This window comes from Anolis sagrei, chromosome 4 (genome assembly GCF_037176765.1).
Source record: "Anolis sagrei isolate rAnoSag1 chromosome 4, rAnoSag1.mat, whole genome shotgun sequence".
NCBI lineage: Eukaryota > Metazoa > Chordata > Lepidosauria > Squamata > Dactyloidae > Anolis > Anolis sagrei.
Window position 1 is genome coordinate 164,716,957 of NC_090024.1, and position 21,525 is coordinate 164,738,481.

General features: G+C 37.8%; 1 protein-coding gene across 3 annotated transcripts in view; it reads left to right on the plus strand.

Annotated features, from left to right (window-relative positions):
- Positions 1-21,525, plus strand: part of GNG12 (G protein subunit gamma 12) — a 52,407-nt gene that overhangs the window by 15,263 nt on the left and 15,619 nt on the right. Inside the window, exons 2-3 of one of the 3 annotated variants that reach the window (XM_060773708.2) lie at positions 576-710; positions 6,703-6,803. The exons of 1 other annotated variant lie outside the window; for it this stretch is intronic. The gene's annotated coding sequence lies outside the window, so the exon portion shown is untranslated. The remainder of the gene's footprint in view (positions 1-575; positions 711-6,702; positions 6,804-21,525) is intronic. One more of the 3 variants, XM_060773707.2, reaches the window with a different exon arrangement.

The window sequence follows — 21,525 nt, forward strand, 5'->3', positions numbered from 1 at the left end:
TCTGCATTATATTTGACTGAATTGAACAGGATGTTTTAATCTAGAAATATGTTATATTCCCATTAATAGTTTGCAGAAGGGATGGTGGGTCACATGGTTGTACCACAGGCTGTTATATTTCCTTCTGGCGGCTGAGCTGTGCCAGGAAGTTGGTGTGACATTAGTAAAGCTAGGACACTGAGCTACGTAATCTATTGAGAACTGTTTGATACCATGTTTGACCTTGTGATCACAATGAAATCCTGTTTATATTTTTTGTCAGATGATCATTTCATGTATATGAATGGGCAGCCTTTTTTACACATCTCTTCCTCTGCCTCATCCAGCTGTGCTCATGTCAAGTATGCATAAGAACACTGAACAGTTCAGTGCAAGAACAATCCTCTGCTTCTCACACTACCACCAGTTATCTGACAGAGACCTTGCTGCAAGTTTTGATTACTGAAATCTTAGTACCTGTTTGAAAAAAAATGTCTGGCAGAACTTGGCAGAGTTAACTTTTTGAGGGCCACAACTCTCAGAATTGTGCGGATTTTATGGTTGGGGAATTCTGAAATTAGTCCTTTTCTATTTAGGTCATTACAACATGCTTGCTGTTATTCCACAACATTTCTGCAATGTGGGATAGCAGCAGTTTACCAACTTAATGATGGGTAGCATCATACACCCACTGGTGTCACCACAAACACTGAGGGATGTCATTATATGAGGTAAGTACCAGCACCATGGTAAGACTAGTGGCTATTGACACGCTTTCCCCATTAATAGCCCTTGACAGCTTCATCAGAAGGAGGTGGTGGACTGACAATGATGTGCCTCTGTGCTGGTTCATCACCTCCATTTGATAAAGTCCTAAGTTAAAAATAGGGATGTGAAAGCTTCCATATTAGTCAGACTTCTGCCTAGATCAGGTTAGTATGTCTCAGATTATGTGCTGTGCTGCAAGTTCACCCTCAGACATCTGTCGGTATCGTACAGAAGACATATCATATTTCCATACATTAGTCCAGTGTTTCTGATATCCCATTTCCTTGACTGCCTCTTTGTTTTGCTTTTCCTGTACTAATATACAGGTGTAATTGAAGTATATGTACTCTTAGGACTTTACAGAAGAACGTATCTGGTACCCTTTACAAGGCCCCAGCCCTGGTGCACCACAGCAGCTGGAAAGCTGTCATGTACAGCTGTGTGGGTGTATCCGAGCTTGTCCTGTGATTTCTTAAACACTGACGGAAAAAGGAGCAGCCATATTTTCAGGGCAAAGTTTGCTATTTCTTTCCTCCATACTCAAGAGAAGCTGAAACAAGACTGGGCACACCACTGTAGCTAATCAGTGGCCAGGAAGACAGAGATGTGCTAATTCTCATTGTGTAGGGAGGAAAGGGGGACAGAGCAGCCAGCAGAGAGAACAGCCTCTTCCACCTCCCGGAAGTATGCGGATTGAGACTTGTACTTTGCCAGCACAGTGTGAGATCCTGATGTTTGTTTCCTTTTCTCTATTGATAGTTTAAAAGAAAAACAATGATACTATTAAGAGACAATTTCATTGTCAATTTCTTTTCATTCATATTTTTCTATTCATTTAAATTCATGGAAGGGACAAGTTGGGAAGTAATACTCATAAAGAAAATCCCCCAGGATATAAATGAAAAATAAATTAAACCAATTTGACACTTGTTGTTGTGTTTCTTTTAGTGGTTTCTGACTTACAGTGACCCCAAAGTCACCCTGTCACAGGTTTTCTGGGGCTGGAAGTATGTGACTTTCTCAAGGTCATGCAGTGAGTTTCTGTGGCTGAGTGGAGAATTGAACCTTGGTGTCAAGAGTCATTGTCCGGCACTAAAACCATTGCACCATGTGGCTCATGCTTGAGACATAGAAGGAGGTGACTTTTTAAGTAGGAAGCTGAGGGCATAATTCTGTGCCCACTCGCTTGAGACTAAGCCTCGGTGGAATTTTCTTCAAAGTATTACAACATATATGTAGAATCATATTGTTGAACTGTCTTGATTCCTACTAGGACATGTTTGAACAGGATGTAAATATTTTTACATCAAATGCTGAAACATCTAAAGCAGGGGTCCTCAAACTGTGGCCCGGGGACCGGATACGGCTCTCCAAGGTCATTTACCCGGCCCTCGCTCAGGGTTAACCTAAGTCTGAAACAGCTTGAAAGCACACAACAACAAGGATCCTGTCTCATCAGCCAAAGGCAGGCCCATACTTCCCATTGAAATACTAATAAGTTTATATTTGTTAAAATTGTTCTTCATTTTAATTATTGTATTGTTTTTAAGTGTTTTAGCACTACAAAAAACACTTAAAATTCATTCTTTTTTTTTCCAAATTATAATCTGGCCCTCCAACAGTTTGAGGGACTGTGACCTGGCCCTCTGTTTAAAATGTTTGAGGACCCCTGATCTAAAGCTTAAAAAGTTAAATCTTAAACGACTTGAAACTTCGTTTAGACTATTCGTTTGAGGACATGATCATTATTTATCATATGAAAGAGAAAGTCAGAGGAAAGCTCTTGGTTTTGCAGTCACATGTTTGATACCTTCCACATGAGGAGATCCTGCAACTGTTTTTCAACAGACTTTCTCTGTAGCCAAAATTGGAGTATCAATTTTGAGTCACCCTTTTCCTTAAAGAAAGTGTTTCTTAAGTAAAAATATAGTGGTTACAAAGGCTGTTATATTTTTAGTTTGTATTGTGGTCCATTCTAAATATATCTGGTATTATAAACAAGCACTAACTCATAAGATTTTTTTTTCTGTTGTTGTTATTATTCAGAAATGACCTTCAAGCCATTTTTGACTTACGGCAACCCTAGGGTGAAGCTATCATGGGATTTTCATGTCACAATTTGTTCATACTGAGCTTGCCTTTGACTTCCTTCTCCGATTAAGAGTGTAACTTGTCCAAGTGGGTTTCTATGGCTAATTGGTGATTCAAACATTGTTCTCTAGAGTTGTAGTCCAATACTCAAACCCCTACACCATGGTGGCTCTTCGATGGATTGACAGTTCACACAGAGTCATTTGCATGATTATCCTTCACCAATTTAATTATTTGTGCAATATTTGTTGCTCTTTCTGCTGCTGCACTGCACAATTTTCAGTAGGGACTTTGACAACGTGCATGTCTATTTCGAGCTGTGCTCAGTTAAGTCAGGCTTAGTCAGAGTTCAAATCTTTGAATGTAAGGAGAATATAAAACTGTCAAGGTGGCTGAACATGGCTACATACATGTTACTTGCACTCTTGGGTAGGCAGGCACATGAGTGAGCAAGCAAGTGGGGGAGAAGGGGATGAGTCCCCTTCAGGGGAGATAAAGCAGGGTATAAATAAATATAATAATAATAATTCATGCCCTACCTCAGTCTCAGTCAGAGGTGAAGAGGAGGGGACTATGGAGTGAGAAAAGGGATATCATAAACAAACATGTATTCCCTTGTAAACTCCCTTTCTCAGGCAGGCAGGGGAAAGGAGCTGGCTTGGCAAGGTGGAAGGCTGTATATGTGGATTTCCTCACTTAACTTTCCTGCCCAGTCACTGAGTGCACAAGAGAATGCATACATAGCTGGTCCCAATTACCTTTCATGTGATTTAAAGAAGGCTTGGGAGGCTGAAAGATATTTGTGGTTTTCCCATTTTCACAGGGTTCTTGTGCCCCTAAGCACCATGGAAGTGGAGAGCCAACTGTTATGTGAGAACCACCTTTAATCAAAAATGCAAATATATCTACAGGGTGAGCTAGAAATCACAAAGATGTCTGATATTTTAATAACTTTTGGAAGGTTTTTTTTTGCAAATAATTTACACATAATTGTAATGTAATTTTATTTCATATGTGTGTGTGTGTGTGTGTGCACTGTATATGATGCCATAGTTTTGTAAATTTTAAAAATAAAAGTTATTAAATATAGAAACCCCATTCTGATTTTTGACCCACTCTAATAAAGCTCTATGCTGTTGCAGTAGTGTTTCAATATATATTGAGCCTAAGAAATCATACAGACTAATTTTCAAAACACAAAAGAATTAGAATATATACAATGACTGTACTGAGTGATAGCAAATATTTAAAATATACACAATAGCTGTGTTTGGGAATAGCAAATAGAATTGCAGAGGTTCTGATTGGTAAGCAATTAACTCATAAATGGAAAGCACTAAAGCAAATAACCAGATTAAATAAGACACCAAAATGAGGAAGATTAAGGAGCCAGCTCTCTGCAAATCCAGGTGTTTCTGAACTTTTCTAGGTTAATTCTGTCTTTGTGGGGCCAGCACAGACTATAGTATACACTTGGTCCTCCATGTTTGCAGATTTCACTTTTATGGATTTGACTATTCAAAGCTTTAATTAATATGTTCTTTCTGGGAACCTTTAGGTTTTCTAGAATAATGCTTCAGTTAGCCATAGAGTTGTGCTGAATGACTCAGAGACTCCTAGAGAGATGGCTTACATAAGCATTTGTAGGTCTCTAGTGCGATTCTGTGGCCAGCTTCTAGTGGAAGTTCACCATAGAGTTGCACTGGAAGATATGGAGATTCCTAGAGAAATGTTCTATCGAGTTTAAAAAAGGACTTTTTTAATTCACAGTTTTCCCACATCTATGGGGGTCCTGTGCCCCTAACTTCAGTGAACATTGAGGGCTGGCTATACTTGATTTATTTTGTCAATGGGCGTCCTGTTTCTTGACCACTGGAAAATGAAGAATTTCTTTGGGCAGTCAAGCTCTTTGAGTGTATTCAACCTGGATGCATGGCTAGGTTCACAGTGGGCTGAATTTTCTTTATAAGGGAGATGACCTCATGGAGGGAGGGTTTCATCCATGAGTCCCGTCTCTACCTTCCACTTTTACCTCTATGCTGACTCCCATTTCCACTACTTCTATACAAAGGGAGACACAGAGAGTCCTTTTCATACACTCTTTGCTGTCCTAGCAAATAGTAAAGTTTATGCAAAGGGAACTTCCATATTTGGCTTGCCTTCCCAGTTGGGTGGTTGGAGCCAAGGATCCACAGCTGTCTCTGGCAAGTAAGTGAAGATTACAGCAGCATTCACCTCATTTTCCCCCACAGTTGGAGGCAAAGTGGAACAAAGTAGAGCCCGACTTCTTTCACTGGTCAGTAATCATCATCATCACCATCATTTTTGTATCACGTCACCACCTTCCTGAAGGGACTCGGGGCAGCTCACAGAAAGCATTCAATAGTGCAACACTAGCCAGCAGTAAATGAAAGGGATAAAACCTAGCTCACAGAAACAATGAAAAACAAGACAACAGTTAAGAGATATGTATATATGAAAAGGTATGATCTCTAATCAGTTGTTCAAATAAAACCTCACATTCCAAGTGTTCAAATCGCACTATGGGAAAAGATCTATAAGACATAAATCTGTTGTCAGTGAAAAATAAATGGCCCAGGATCTTGTAAAATGATTCATACAAAAACGTAATAATTTCAAAGTCACTGAATTCTAATGATGTGTTTATTTTCTAGCACCAAACATGGTTTTAACCCTTCCTTCTCAGTATCAGTATGATCCTTATGGTTCCAAAATATCAGCCTACTCTGCAGCTCTACAACATTCATGTATCAGAAGGCAATGGTAGCTTTCAGTGTCCAGACACTGACTAAACTGTTGAAAAGAAAACAAAGCCTTTATTTATTATTTATTTATTATTTAAACTTATATGCCGCCACTCCCCTGGGGCTCGGAGCGGCTTACAAGAATAGCTAAAATCTAACAAAGTTTAAAAGCAATTTAAAACAATTTAAAAACAATAGTATCAAACATTAAAAGCCTGTCGGAACAGGTATGTCTTACATGCCCTGCGGAAAGCTGGTAAGTCCCGCAGGGCACGAGCCTCAGGTGGCAGAGCATTCCAGACTGATGGCGCCACTGCTGTGAAGGCTCTGCGTCTGGTTGCCGCTAGACACAAGATCTTGACACTGGGGACCTCCAATAGATCTTGGTCCTCCGAACGGAGGGATCTCTGGGGTTGGTAGGGGGTGAGACGATCCCTCAGGTACATTGGCCCCAGACCATGCAAGGCCTTAAAGGTGAGTACCATCACTTTGAAAGTGATCCGGTCCTCAATTGGTAACCAGTGCAGCTGTAGTAAGATTGGTGTTATGTGGCATCTCATCGGAATTCCCGCAAGAAGCCGAGCAGCTGCGTTTTGTACCAACTTGAGCTTCCGAATCACCGACAGAGGGAGGGAGGCCAATGTAGAGGGCGTTACAGTAGTCAAGTCTGGATCACCGTAGCTAGGTCGTCCCTGGACAGGTAGGGGGCCAGCCGTCTAGTCTGCCGCAGGTGAAAGAAGGCGGTTCTGCTCACGGCGGAGACCTGGGCCTCCATTGTCAGCAGAGGGTCCAAAAGGACTCGCAGACTCTTTACCAATGATGACAGGCGTAACGCCTTGCCATCCAGGGTGGGCAGATGGATGTCCCCACTGCCCGGTCCACCCAGCCATAGGATCTCCGTCTTTGCTGGATTCACCCTCAACCTGCTGGCATGCAGCCATCCTTATAAAAGTGTTGGTCAACTCTTGTGCACTAAGAAATAATAATATTTTGTATTTTTACTTAGGAAAACATAACCTCTCCTACCCAAAGACCATGTTATAGTTTTTGCTCAATGTTATTATAGTCCAGTTTACCCCAGATATCTTATGTTTTCCAGATTGCCAAACAATAAGTACAGCCTTTGTGGAAGAACAAGAATTGGAAGCCAGGTTACTACATTCAGTGCTTCAATAGCCAAACTGTTCCTGTCCTTCCAAGGTAATGGATTTTTTGGCAAATAAGTTTTATTTTGTTTTCAAAAAAGAGAAAAAACCCTTCAAGTAACCGTTTAAAAAGGTAAAAAAAAGAAGGAGAAGATGGGGAACATAGAAGAATATAGTATGTAAATTACAGAGCTATGTTAATTAAGTAATTCTACACATGAGTCTATTGTATCATCAAAGACATAGGTAATGGATTTTCTTTGCCAAAGCAGAACATTTTTGTAAGGCCAGATGTTAGTTTAATTCAGATTGTTCTATTCTGAAATGAGTTATATAGCTCCACCTGGTGGTTACAAGTAAATCTTCATAGAAATTTAAGTGGGGAATTCCAACTTTGTCTTTGACTAACAGTACGCAAATTCTTAACATGTATATGTATACATATAGAATTCATATAGTACTTTCATATATAGAATTCATATATAGAATTCAACTGGCCTGTTGCAGTTAAGATGAACAATTGGTGGATTTAGGTTGAAGAGTAAGCAATTTATTCTGGTAGGTTTCTGCTGTCAGCTACTCATCTTGACTGGACTTTCTGGGCTTTGCCCCCTTCCTGAGGATAGAAATATGAAGTTTCATTTTTTGTATCATAAATCAGTAATCAGTTTCTCCCCTGCTTTCTCAGAATGATAATTTATCACTGAAGGTGTTGCATTTACTTGTTTGTAGAACACTTGCTTGACCTTTATATTGTAAAATTAATGCAACTTGACACCATTTTAATTGTCATGTCTCAATGCAATGGAATTTTTAGTTTAGTGTAGCACTTTGGCAGGGAAGGCTAAAGATCTTGTAAAAGTGCAGCTCCCATAATTCCATAGCACTGATCTAAAGTCATGTCAGACTGTATTAATTCGGTAGTGTAGATGTAACCTTAAACACCTTGGCCCTATCTACACTGACATATAAAATCCAGATTATCTGCTTTGAACTTTATATGGCAGTATAGATTCTTATAATCCAGTTCAAAGCATATAATGTGGATTATCTGCTTTGATAAACTGGATTATATGACAGTGTAGAGTCTAGCATTCATGCACCTATTTCTTGCTCAAGTACTAGAGGGAGTGGTTGAAATGACAGAGTGCCTGTGGCATTCAACTTGGGGGCTGTTTTTTCTGAGACTCATGTTGTTCTTTATGTAGGTTTCCAGTACTGCCTCAGTTCATGTCATAGACTTTCCTGTTTAGTGTAAGTGATCAGGTTGTCTGCATATACTTGGAATTATGACAAATGCTACAGAGCCAGGTCACGACACTTGAGATCATTCCCTTTAGTTTACATGGTCATTGCTCCCTTTTCTTAAGACTCATGTTCTCCCCCTCCCCACCAGATTTTCAGCTAATTGTAGTTTGCCAAATAACTAATATTGTTTATTGATTAGAGATTGAGATAATTTCAAGCCATGTTTATCATCCTTAGTTCTTAAGGGAAGATTGCAAAACATTAATCCTCCAGATATTTTGGACTTTGCATCCCAGAATTCCTCACTTGTTGACCAAGCTGACTATGGCTTCTGGGAGTAGAAGTCCAAAACATTGAAAGGACGACATCTAAAATTTTGTGAAAAGTGTGGTATATGTCACAACAGTTATCTCTGACCTTGGGACTTAGGATAAACGCAGATCTTGAAAATGTCTCTGACATTAGAGAAAATGTATTCTTATCAGCCCTGATATTTAAATGAAAAATAATATTTGAATTTCTGTGTTCTGCTGAAATGTCTTTATTTATTTATTATTTTATTTACTGTATTTGTATACCGCCCTTCTCAGCCTTTTGGGCAACTTTTAAACATTTGTCCACTAGAGGTCAGTCCAATGCTGATATTAAAATCATCTATCATGAGAGACTACTATAGACTGTCCTCCAGAATATAGAGGCTTACATCACAATGTAAATTTCTTTGAATTTTGCCAAGAATGATGTATGACTAGGATTGCATTATCCATTAACCATACATGCTGTGATTCTGGCATGATGTTTCTTTTATAAAATGCTACATGATAATCTGTTGTCTGTTTTATATGTTTTTAACCAGTTTTTATTCTATGTTTTAACTGTTCTTAGTTTATGGGGTATGTTTTATAACTATGCTTAAGTGGTTATTGAAGTGGCCACAGTTGTAAGCTGCCTTGAGCCCCCCTACAGGAGTGGAAAAAATGTGGTACAAATGAAGCAAATAAATAATTAAATAAAGATTAGATATTATCTAATCATTTGTCTGAAATCCCTGGCCAATAATCCAGCATGATCTTTACATACAAGGAGGCAGTTTCTTCACGTGGGTAGTTGCAGTTTCCCCTTTCTCCTCCAGCTTCACATTCATTTCAAAAACTTTTCCAGAGGGCTGGAAAACTGCCTGACACAGATTTTCAGTGCAGAGAGAGCTGCAGGGCATGGGGCAAAAATATCAGTATTTCCATGTGTATCATGCTGGTTTAGGGCAATGTTTTTAGAATGATTGTAAGTCCTATATTTTCCTCTTCCAAAATGGTTTACATTAGTGTTTTTTTTTTAAGGAGATTGAGAGAAAATTGCCCTCAATATTAAAAACTAAAAAATCCCTATCAGTCCAAGACAAACAAGAGAAGGAGAATGTTTGACATTTGTATAGTAGACCCTCAGATAACTGGGGGCCGTTCCATAAAGCCATATAACCCAGAATATCAAGGCAGAAAATCCCACAATATCTGCTTTGAACTGGGTTATCTGAGTCCACACTGCCATATATTCCAGTTCAAAGCAGAAAATGTGGGATTTTATTCAGCTGTATAGAAGGGGCCTGGAACTCAGACAACTTGCAACCCCCCTTAAAGAAATAACACTTTAAATAAAAAATAAAATATATATATAATACATTGAAACTATGTTACATTGTTTGGCTTTATCTTTATTTATTTATTTATCTTTTAATATATTTCAATATTAATATAAAATCAGTGCATAGTTAATGGAATGGTATATTATGAGGTATAGTATAAGTTAGGCTTATTTTTAGTAGTAACTCCCAAACAACCAGAAACTGCATTTATCCAGCATCTACCAATCCCCACGAGTGCCAGTTAACTGAGAGTCTCCTTTATGCAGCTGGGACTGTGCCAGTCTTCCTTTTCTGGTGATTTTGTTCAGAACAGAATAGAGCATTTAGTGATTAGTGAACTACGATTCCCAGAATCCCCAAACCAGATGGGCCAAAGAGGATTGCAGTGTAATAAAAATGTTTTCAAGTTCTGAGATTGCAGTGACCTAGTAATCCTTGTCCAAATTGTTGTCAGGGTGCCAGGATGTGCTTCCTCCCGTTTTTGCAGTCCCAGGGTAACTGATAAATATTCTTTCTGGAGGCTGGGGTGGGGAGGAAGTTCTGCCCAGTAGATGAGGCTAAATTTACCTTCCTCTTGTTGTGATGTTCTTCCTTGTACAGCTGTTAGATCTCTGGCTTACGAGAAACACCATAGGTTGTTTGTTTCCCTTCTGGAGTCCCAGAACAACTGCATTATGGTACCTTGTGTGTAGTGAGCATAGAATGATTTGAGAGCTATCAGACCAAAGGTTTTAAAAAGATACAATCTTTGGTAGAAGTCTTTAACGCTTGCTTTAATTCTGGTTACCACTGTGACTGTTGTAATGGTTCTTGTCTTTTTAGTTTCGAGACTCCGACATTGATGAGTTCTACATCAGGGCTTCTGTTTTATTAGAATCAGTCTTAATGACTGTCCTTTTTTAGCTTATAGGTGGCGATTTCTTTTAAAATAACCTTATTGAAATAATGTTGTGATTAGGAGATCTTTAACTATCGAGCATTGCGACTAATACAATTCTCAGCCTTTTCAATTCATTCTCCTGTGGAGTATTTGATAACTAACATGGAATATGGCTGCACTCCCTTGAGATAGTACTTGTAGTCTTCATCCCAGAGCATAGGCAATAGTCATGCATCCAGTAACAATTTCAGCCGTTTATTTTGTGTTTTTGTACCGTTTGTTTAATTTGGATGGCACAAAATGGAACACCCCCCTCTGGTACAGAAATATTAGTGAAATGAAAGAAAAGTGGGAAGAGAAATGGTTTGGTCACCTGATTTTCAGTGCTTGGCTGCAGGCCCTGGCAAGAGCAGGTGCTTTGGGCCGCAAGCTATGCACACATTCTCCTTCCCAGAAGTGTGTGTGTGTGGCTTGGAGGCCCAAAGCACCTGTGCCTGCCAGGGCCTGCAACCAAGTGTCAGTGCCTAAAGCTGAAGGGAAGGGGAGCATGAGAAGCCAATGGGATGAAAATATTCAGTTTTTTTGGACTTGAAATGATAAAAACTCATTCATAAAAGCACCCATTTTTGGAAGAGACGCTCAAAAACTAAAACAGGGCCTTACGAATGAAACAAACAGAAAAAGATAGTTATTCTATACCGATGTAGAAGACTAATAGGCAATACCAAGCTGGCTTTTTATAGGAGTGCATAACTTCCTTTGTTTTGAAGAATGCCATGTCACTAAATATTTTGCATTCTCTGAGTTGGAGATAGAGGAGGAAGATTTTCTGCTCAATTTGTTTTGTTAATTAGATCAAAGTCAAGAGAATTTTACAAATAGCAAAGTAGAAAAGCATTTTAAACCCTTCCACTAAAAGAACAAAGTGTCTCTCTGTGTTTCCTAACCTCTACTATTGAGAAAGCACTCAGCTATCCAGTTTCATAAGCATCCTGTCTCTGTCCTGTAATGACAACAGCATTTTAGGTGGAAGGTAACCAGAGAAAGTTAAGCATATATTGTAGTGAGTGAGCCACTGTGGTGCTGTGTTTTGAGTGTTAGAGACTGGAGTTCAAATCAGCCATGGAAACCCATTAATTGTTCTTGGGCAAGTCACACTCTGTCAGACAAAGGCAAGGAAAACCTGCTCGGAAGAAATCTTTCAAAGAAAACTTTGTGATAGGTTTGCCTGAAGGTCACCATAAGTCAGAAACAACATATTTTGATGCTGTATTATTGTTTGGTTGCTTGGGGGCACTGTTAGTTTTCACTGGTAAAGCCCAATGCTGGGTCACAGAGTCCAGTGATTATATCAGTAGTGTGTTTATTGTTAGGATGTTGTTAACCATGCAGTACCAGTTCATTTGTTGTATTTATACAAATTATTGATAGGGAAGAGATGACATGCCAGATTTTTCCCTATGATCAGACGTTGGGTACAGTAACAGCTTTGGAATGTCTGCCTACACTGAACCACAAACTACACATTACATGGTAGTGCCTGTAAGCAGGATGTGGTTGTGGAAGAAATACACAAGTGGCATAAGTGAAATTTGTAGGAAACATTATTATGTAAGGATTAAAATGCTAAAATGACCTCTTTCACATTTTTTTAAAAGAAACGACAAGTTGCTATATATAGCAGTTACAGATTAAAAACTAAAAGTGCAAGATTTACATAGTTATAAGAACTGTTAGTACTAAAACAGACTGGATTAGATTAAATTCCATTCTGGTTTGGATATCAGAAGGGCTTATTTGGATTCAATAATTGTATTGCACAGGTATTTCTGTGTATAGAGCTGAATGGGCTGTAAGAGTAACCTGGCCTCAAAATCTCTAGTGAAAACCATGGAAGGTCAAGAGTTGGGTCTAGAAGGTTTAAGTGACTGCATGCTATGGAATCCTGGGCTTTGTAGTTTGCTGGGGCACTAATGCTTCCTGTCAGAAAATGCTAAATATTTAAAGTACAAGTTTCTGGATTCCATAGGATGGGAAAATTGCTATTAAAGAGAAGACATAGTGTTCTAATTATGCAGTATGTCCCAACTTTATTCCAGCCAAATGGAATAGCTGTTAATAAGTGATAGCTCCAAAAGAGAGGGGAAATCAAGTGCTGATTGGTTTCTGTTCAGTTAATGGACTGAATCTACACATCTGAGAAGAGACAGTGTAGTGTAGTTTTTAGTGTCATATATAAACAAATATCCATTGAGCTTTGAAACATACTGGATGACACAGACTAATTCTTTCTTTTTGCCTGGTCTACCACACAAAGCTGTATTAGAAGTAATAAGAGGAGGAAGAGAGCCAAGTATACAATCAGCAACACGTGAAGGAAAGGTGGAGTATGAATGTAATTAAGTAAATTACATCAGAATGAATTCCATCTTTAGCATGACTAAAAACCAATTGTTTCGTTTGGATCTGGGAAACCTTTATCCAGTATTTGTGACTTAACTCCCACAAATAGACCCATCTATATGTGTTCAATTAAAACACTTTTTTCTCTTTTAGATTTTTGATTCAGTGCATCTTGGTTCCATTTGTTTGTTGCTTGTGGCAGATAAATTCAGCAAAATACTGCCTCATCTATTTGGCACTTCTGCATAAAAAGGACTTGGTTGTATTCACACTACAGAATTATAGCAGCTTGAGACCGCATTGACTGCCATGGCTTAATGCTAAAGAATTCTGGAATTTGTAGTTTTGTGAGATATTTACCTTATCCTTCAGAGGGCACTCGTTCTACAACAAACTACAAATCTCAGAATTTCACAGAATGGATCCATGGTGGTTAAAGTAGTCACATTGCTGTAGTGCGGATGGTCTATTAGTGTTCATACAAAAGTATCTGGTCTAGGGGGCCAATAAGCTTCAACAAAAATATTTCAAGAACATTGTGAAGAATTTGGGGACTTTCAAATGGATCATGTGATAGATTCAGTGATAGATGGAAAATTAACCACTATCTGCTCCTAGTAAGCAAAGCTTGTACTCGAGTATTCAGGTAGTCTAGGAAAAATAGTACCAAGCAGAGTATTACCGTACATTTTTGTTTGGTTTGAACTCTGATTAGTCATAGATCACAAGTTCAGCCTATTATAAGTAATAAAACATGCAATGTTTGAGAAAATAAGCTATGACTCTAGAAGTATAAACACATTTGGTCATTACTGAGAGACTCTACAAGAGCCTGAAGTGAGCAGTTAAATATGGAAAATATAATTGAAGCAGCAACCCTAGTAGCAGAAGAATTTGCAAAACAAATCTTTTGTTGAAGTCAAGATATGAAAGTGTTTGCATATCCTGTATATGTTTGTACTTCACAAATTAAATATATTAATTGTTTAAGATTTTGAAATGTCAGTACTTTGGGAAGAATTTGTTATGCTTAAGCTGCATTGGCCTATAACACTGAGTAGGAATTCCTGAAAATACTGGTTTATTGGTAAAATGCAATGTAGTAATGTGTACAGAAACATCTAAAATAATCAGAAGTTTGCTAGAGTGTAAAATCTAGTGTTTATTTCCAAAACTTGACTCTGGTTTCTGAGTGCTCAAAATCTTCCTTCTGAGAGCCAGTTTCAGACCATGGTTTCAAACCCAGGGCACATGAAAGATCCTGAATTCAGGAGCAGCCATTGGCATGCATAAATTGAAATTGTAAAAGCAGGGTAAGAATTTACCAAAGAGCAAAAAGAATATGTTTTCATGAGGTGTTAGAACTTCTTTTGCTGGAGATCCCTACCTTGGAAATAATTCTTGTTGAGAAACGAACTATACCAGGCATGGGCAAACGTTGGCCCTCCAGGTGTTTTGGACTTCAACCCCTAGAATTCCTAACAGCGGGTAGGCTGTTTAGGAATTGTGGGAGTTGAAGTCCATAACACCAGAGGGTCAAAGATTGCCTATGCCTGATCTGTACTGTAGGCATGACCGGGCGCTACTATCTGTAGAATAATAAATTTGTTTAAATAAAGGTAAAGATCTCTAGTTCATCTCATATTGCATACTACATGTGTTGCTATAGCCTTGATTCAGATCTTTACCAAACTATGAATGGAGTAAGGAAGCCCCATATTCAAATTATTTCCTCTTTTTGGATAGAAGTTCCTTCTTTCATATCCTGGTTTAAAGGCAGTTTTAAACTGATATTGAAAAAAGTGGTTTTATAGTACAGGTATTTCATAGGAAATCTTGGAACCAGCTTGCAGCCCGGATGGGGATTACATAAGCCACAGAGCACTGATGCACATTAAGGGCTTTCTTTTGCGCACTTATGTAAGAGTTTGTTGCCTGACCATGGCAATTTGAAGCTAGTTTAGAACTGCATTAAATGTTCAGGGTAGATTGAGCCCTTGGCCATTTCTATTAACTGAGATTTGTTGCTGATTCATTTTGACTAGGTAACTCAAAAGACAGGGTCTTTTTAGCTGTGGTGCCATCTCCAAAAAGGACCCTCCCTTGCTCCATATCTGTCTTCTTTTTACATGTTGGCTTTTTAAATAGGCCATCAGAAGAGAATGAGGGCTTGGCTAAACTTACGTAAGCTTCAGCTTGTTTTGAATTCCTTTTTAATTATGCTGGTTGCTATTTTTATTGCTAGATTGCAAGTTCTTAAATTGCTTTGATGCACTTGCCATTTTTTAAAATGTGTTACACTGTTTTGGAAGTTGCTTAAACGTTTTTAGAAAGTACAGCAAATAAATAGAATTTGGCAGCTAGGTAGTTTAATGTCTGAGTTGCAGCAATGTATGTCTGGTATTTGGTACCAAAGAGAAGAAGTTATATTTTAATCTTCCAGTAAGCTACTCAGACCTAAGTTACGGTTCTCTTCAGGTCCCTGCATTCCACACTTACTGACAGCTGCTCAGTAGTCCAAATCCATGTAGAAAAAGAATGTGAACGGAGCATGCCTGTGCGGCTGTTAACCCTTGCACAAAGGTTGCTTTGGAACCAGTAGAGTGGAGAGAGAGAAGTTAAGAGTCAAAGTTATGCAGTGAACATTTAACCAAGTAGGAAAATACTAGAAAACTTAACAAAAAAGAAGTTTAAAGGTTAAGCAGAAACATTTGTGAACAACTTTAATATTTTATTCATTCTTTTGTAGGAGACTGTAGCCTTCACAGTAGTCCCATCACTTAGCAATATTAAAAATAATAATAGCGATAGTTTTGTTGAAAAATGAGAATTATAATGCAAATTACAAACTCTGTAAACTTCAGGAATGTGCCAATTTATAAGGAATGTTCCACACTTTATATAATAGCAATGTTGGCCTAAGCTTATACCAGTATTTGACTCATATTCCCCGCAGTACTCAGCAAGATGTGATAAGTAAATGTGCATCCTTATAGGTTTGGGAATCCATACTGGGAAATCTTGACTGATCTTTCATGACAGTCATGCTTTCCTGCAGGAATATTACCATGCCCCATATTTAATGTTCTTTTAATGTTTATATATTTATATACAGTTTTCAGTTTAAAATTGTACATGGTTGTTCTTTTTAGCACTGTTAACTGCTTTGATTTCCTTTTGGGAGAAAATGTGGGATTTAAATACTACTACTACTAACAACTCCAAACTACAATTTAAAATGTTTTCCTTCTCTCTGAACTGAGTGTGCTTAATCTCCATTCTAGAGTCCTGGTTACACTTTATTTGCTTCATGTCACCTCTTTGAAAAAGAAGCATTGCTTGCAAACCTAAATCAATACACATTCTCAAAAGTGAGAATTGAACTGAGGGCTGCTTAAGGCTAGTTGTATCCCAAATTAGGGACTCTTCCACACAGCCCTATATCCCAGAATATCAAGGCAGAAAATCTCACGATATCTGCTTTGAACTGGTTATCTGTGTCCACACTCATATAATGAGGGATTTTTCTGCATCGATATTCTGGGATATAGGGCTGTGTGGAAGGGCCCTCAGTGTTAGCATGCAAAACTTGTATGTCCTTAGTTGAAGGGGAAATGTTGGCATGTGTAGCCTTTTCAAACACAGCACTGCGGATTTTTGAAAGCTGCACCTGCTAAAATTTCTGAACTACAGGAGTAATTGAAGTACCGGAACCTTGTTTTCCTTTGCGTCTAGGTGCCCTGGTTTTTTATTTTTTTGTACTTCCCTTCCTTTAGGTGTTTCATTTAATACACAGATGGGGAGGAAGCGTGGTTTGTGAGCTGTAAGCCAGAAGGGGAAAGTGGGAGTTCATGGGTTTATTCTTGACTTCAGAGGCTTCCTGTGGGATACAATGAATCACTTGATTTCTTTTTGAAATGGTCAGTTCCTGTCTGCTTGTCAGAAGCCTGACAGGGGTTAACTCAGGGATACTTACCAGACATTGCAAAATCCTTTGACCATCTCCTTCCTGGCCAAGGGTGTGTTGATATACATGGAGGAGAAGACCCTCCCTTGGAAGAATAAATACTGGTTTCATATTTTAAGCATAACAGTCTGTTACTGGATATACATGATAGAATTGGATCCCCAAGGGTTTGTTTTTTTTTTTTTTACTTGAGTACTTGGTGGTTTTTGTTTAAAATTTATAACAGGTGTAGGCTTAATACTAATATATATATATATATATCTCCATCCATCCATCCATCCCTCTAATAGTAATAAGAAAGCAAGTCAGCACTCATGGTTTAAACAGCAATCCCCCCCCCCCCCATACATATACATATACATATACACACACACACACTGACTATGAGTGCTGACTTGCTTTCTTTTGATTCTTAATTTTGGAAGTTTCATGTACCCAGATCGGAAACAAAAAATATGTACAATATAAAGAAAGCTAACGTTTTGAAAAGTTTCCTTTATCATATTCAAACTGCATGCTTTTATAGATTAAGGAGAGTTTCTGCTCTGTCAGATTGGTTTCATCAGCCCAGCCTTGCCATAATGAGTAAGTCAAAGATGACCAAATCATGCTGAGTAATGCAAGATGAGAAATGGCATGCAAATTACCTTATATAGTAAAGTAAATGTTGCAATCACAAGAAAGTACCATCATTCATTTTATCTGGCACTTGACTTTTCACCTTGTAACCCAAGCAGTAAGAGATAAGGATTACAATCCAACCTAAGGTAAAGTTCTGTAAAAGAGCATTCAGCTTTCATTGGATTATGTCAAAGTGTCGTTGTTCTGAATGTGCAGGGTGTTGGTGCATCTATACTGTGGAATTTACACGGTAGACTTAGGGTATGGCTACACTGTAAAATTAATGTCGTTTGACACTACTGTAACTGCCATGCCTCAAAGCTATGGAATCATGAGAGTTGCAGTTTTACAAGAACTTTGCTAAAGAGTGCTGGTGCCACACCAAACTACAACTAAATGAAGAAACAGTATTTGGAAGAAGAAATAGACTGGATGAAGGGATTTTGTGGTTTTTGTAGCATGTTTGTGATAGCTGAAACAAAAAATAGAACAAGACCAGCAATTAAGGTGGGTGCCGAGAACACCAAACCTGAGTTGGGTTTATGTCTTTGTCCAATGAAACCCAACAATTATGATGTTAACTGTGTGTCTTCAGGTTGTTTCTGATTTGTAACTCTAAGAGAAACATGTTTGGTTTTTTGTTTTTAAAAATTTGTCCAGAAGGAGATTTGTCATTGCCTTCATCTGAATTGAGAGAATGTAACTTGCCCAAGGTCACCCAGTGAGTTTCTGTGGTTGGGCAAGGATTAAAACCTTGGTCTGCAGAACTTTATCCCAATGCTCAAATCACTACACCATATTGACTTCCAACAACTATGAAACTAGACGTGCATCTACACTTCAAAATTGTTTGACCCCATTTTAACAATTATGGCTCAATGCTGTAGAATCATGATAGTTTTACAAAGATTTCAGACTTTTCTGCCAAAGCGTGCTGGTATGTCACCAGACGCTTAACTCCTGTGATTCCAAAGCATTGAGCCATAGCAGGTAATGTGGTGCCAAACTGAATTAATTGTAGTGTAGATGCACCCTAGATCTCAATGTTTATAGTTACCAAATGCTCACTGTATGAAACCTGCTAATCAGAGCCAAATGAAAGCTTTAACTTTTTTCTGTTTTGAAAGAAATAATGATTACGCATTAATAGTCAGTCTTTTATGGTTAGCTTTTGTTAGAACTGCTTTTTCCAGTTAATTGATTGAAACCTATTGTATGAATTCAACTTTTGTAAATGCGGTGAACAGCAGGCTACCTACAAAACAACACACTGGCTAAACTTTCTTGCATATTTGCCATTCTGATTTAATTGCATTTCACTCAGCAGGAAGCTTGTACATTCAGAATATAAGATAGGTAGTGAAAGAAACTAGATTGGTCTCAATTATCTCTGTTAGAGTTACCCTTTAAAAATGGAATGTGAACTGTAGAGAAGGCTTTAAACACTGGAACCTTGAACAATATTTCACATAGTCTGTGAGCAAAATAATAATCCAAAAGTCAGCCACCCCGAGTCCCTTCGGGGAGATGATGGTGGGATATGAATAAAGTTATTATTATTATTAGTGCATGAGGTTTTGGTCCTCCACCCCCCCCCCCCCAAATAAATGTAATGTTTAATACATAGCAATGATGAGTAATTCTGGATGTGATAAATAATTTGCATTTTTTATGGAAATTGAAGTTTTCCTACAAAATTGCATTAGTGTAAATACTTGAATAGAATATATGAGTTAAAAAGATAAAAACAAAATTATCTAAAGATGCTCTTGATACATAATCAAAAAGTGTTTTTTTTTGAGTCGATAATGTGATGTTTCATTATTTAGATGTTTGTCAAGACATAATCCACAATTCTTTCTCTTGATTTCTGCTCCTTTATTATTTTTTGCTTTTTAAAAGAAGCAAGTAGGGCAATATGCCTTCTCATTGTTTATGCTACAAAATCCTAATAGGTTTTTCTGGTTTATCGTGTAGTTAGTTGGACTTTCTGTAAATCTGGTCTAGTCAGTTTTCTTTTGTTAATGAAGTTGACAAATACCTTCAGTAGGAATAGTATACTTACAAAAAACTGGTATGCATAAACCAGTCTTTCCACTCCCACTTATTATTGTATTTCAGTAAAAAGACAAACAAGGAAAAATAAAAAAGAAACAGCAAAACAAAACAAAAACTTAATTGGAAAAAATAGAAAATGAACATAAAAACATATCAATGAAATAATGTTTGTCTAACTTTCAGGAAACAATGGCTAAATATGCAGATATAAAATCCATCTAGTGTTGCATTGTGCATGTAACACATTCAAAAGCCTGGGCAGACACTATATAAATCCTGTATCCACTTTGAAAAGTAATGCTTTTGAATGAAGACCTTACAGAATATTGACAAGATAGGTTCAGCATCTTCAGTTGCAAGGTAATCCACAATGTCCTCACATTTTTAGAAACATTTCTAACATCTGCAATGCACTTCAGTCTGGATTGTTGACATGACTTTTTCCACTTGGCCATATTTATATGACTTCAGTACCCAGTGATACTTTTTTGGATGTCAACATATGAATAAGGTCCAAAAGGAATCTAGGACCCTGCTCTCAGGTATAAAGGAAAGAAAAATAGGTTATGAATCTTGATGTAATCGTTACATTACATTACATTTGGCTGAGAACCATATGTTTATTTGAAAGTATGCTTGTTTTTTATTGCTGAAAAATTGATCTAATTTCCAGCTGCAGTTGAGTCATATCTCTTACTCTCTGGCTTTCCTCCCTTCCTTTGCAAGGTGAAGTCATCTGTACTTTGAGCAGCTATTATATACGTTTTTTAGAATGGCTTTCCTTTTGAAATAGTACTTGAAACTTGTAACCAAAGAGCTGGTTTATTTATTTTAAAACAGCCTGTGCTGTTCAATCTCCACCCACTGTTTTGAGCATGATCACCTCCCCAGGGTTGCCAAGGTATTGTGATAGTACAACAGTAATAACAGTGCAACCTATAGGTGCAAAATCTCTGATTAGGGGATAAACTCTATAGGCCAGGAGTGAATGATACAGCCCTCCAGATGTCAATCAGCTATGACTCACAGCACCTCTTATCATCAGCTATGTTGTGGGTGGAGGTCTCACTCCAACAATTTCTGGAGGATCATATCTTTTTCTCCCCGTTTTACATGTAGTAGTGTGTGCCTTTTGCCTTGAGTTCCAACACATTCAATTGTTTCATTCATGCCACTGACCTATTCCTGCTGATTGAATTTTGCAAGGCCAACATTTAGTCCCTTGCAAATACATTATCAAACCAACCAAAAAGCCCTTTACATACATAATCATCATATGATGGCCAATATAGAAATAAAAAACTTCTGGATGCAGAAGATGGAGAAGCCCAATTTTCTTTGCAAAAGCAAGACCAAGAGCCAATTGTGGCACAATGGATTATTAATGTAAGAAAATGAGAATAAGGCTAAAGGACGCTAAACCAACTATAATGCCAAAATGCAACCTGAAGAAAAGCTTCGATGGATGTCAAGTAATTAAGAAAAGAAGAGAAGCAAAAGTAAAGTATGATAAAAATAGACTCAGAACTCTGAATTCAACTGCTCAGCAACTAGTGTGCAGAGACAAAGAGAACTACTGTTATCAATGCAGAAAAATAGAAGATGACAGCAAAAAAAGGGGGACTTCTTCCAAAAGATCTGAGAAACTAAAGAGAAATTTAAACCAAGAATGGTGATGTTCTAAAACCAGCAGAACATACACATTAAATGATCAAGTAGAAATAAAAAGATCATGGAAGTTACGCACAGAAGAACTGTATAAAATAGTTGAAAATGACTAATTAATTCAAGAAGAACCATTTCAAGATGAACCTATAATTTAAAAAAGGAAAGTGGGAACTGTCCTCAAAGAGCTTGGGAGAACCAAGTTACCAGGAACAGATGGCATACCAATCTTTGAGCTATAGAGGTTAAATCTAGTTCTAAGTAAAATCAACAAATATGGAAAACAAAGTCAATAA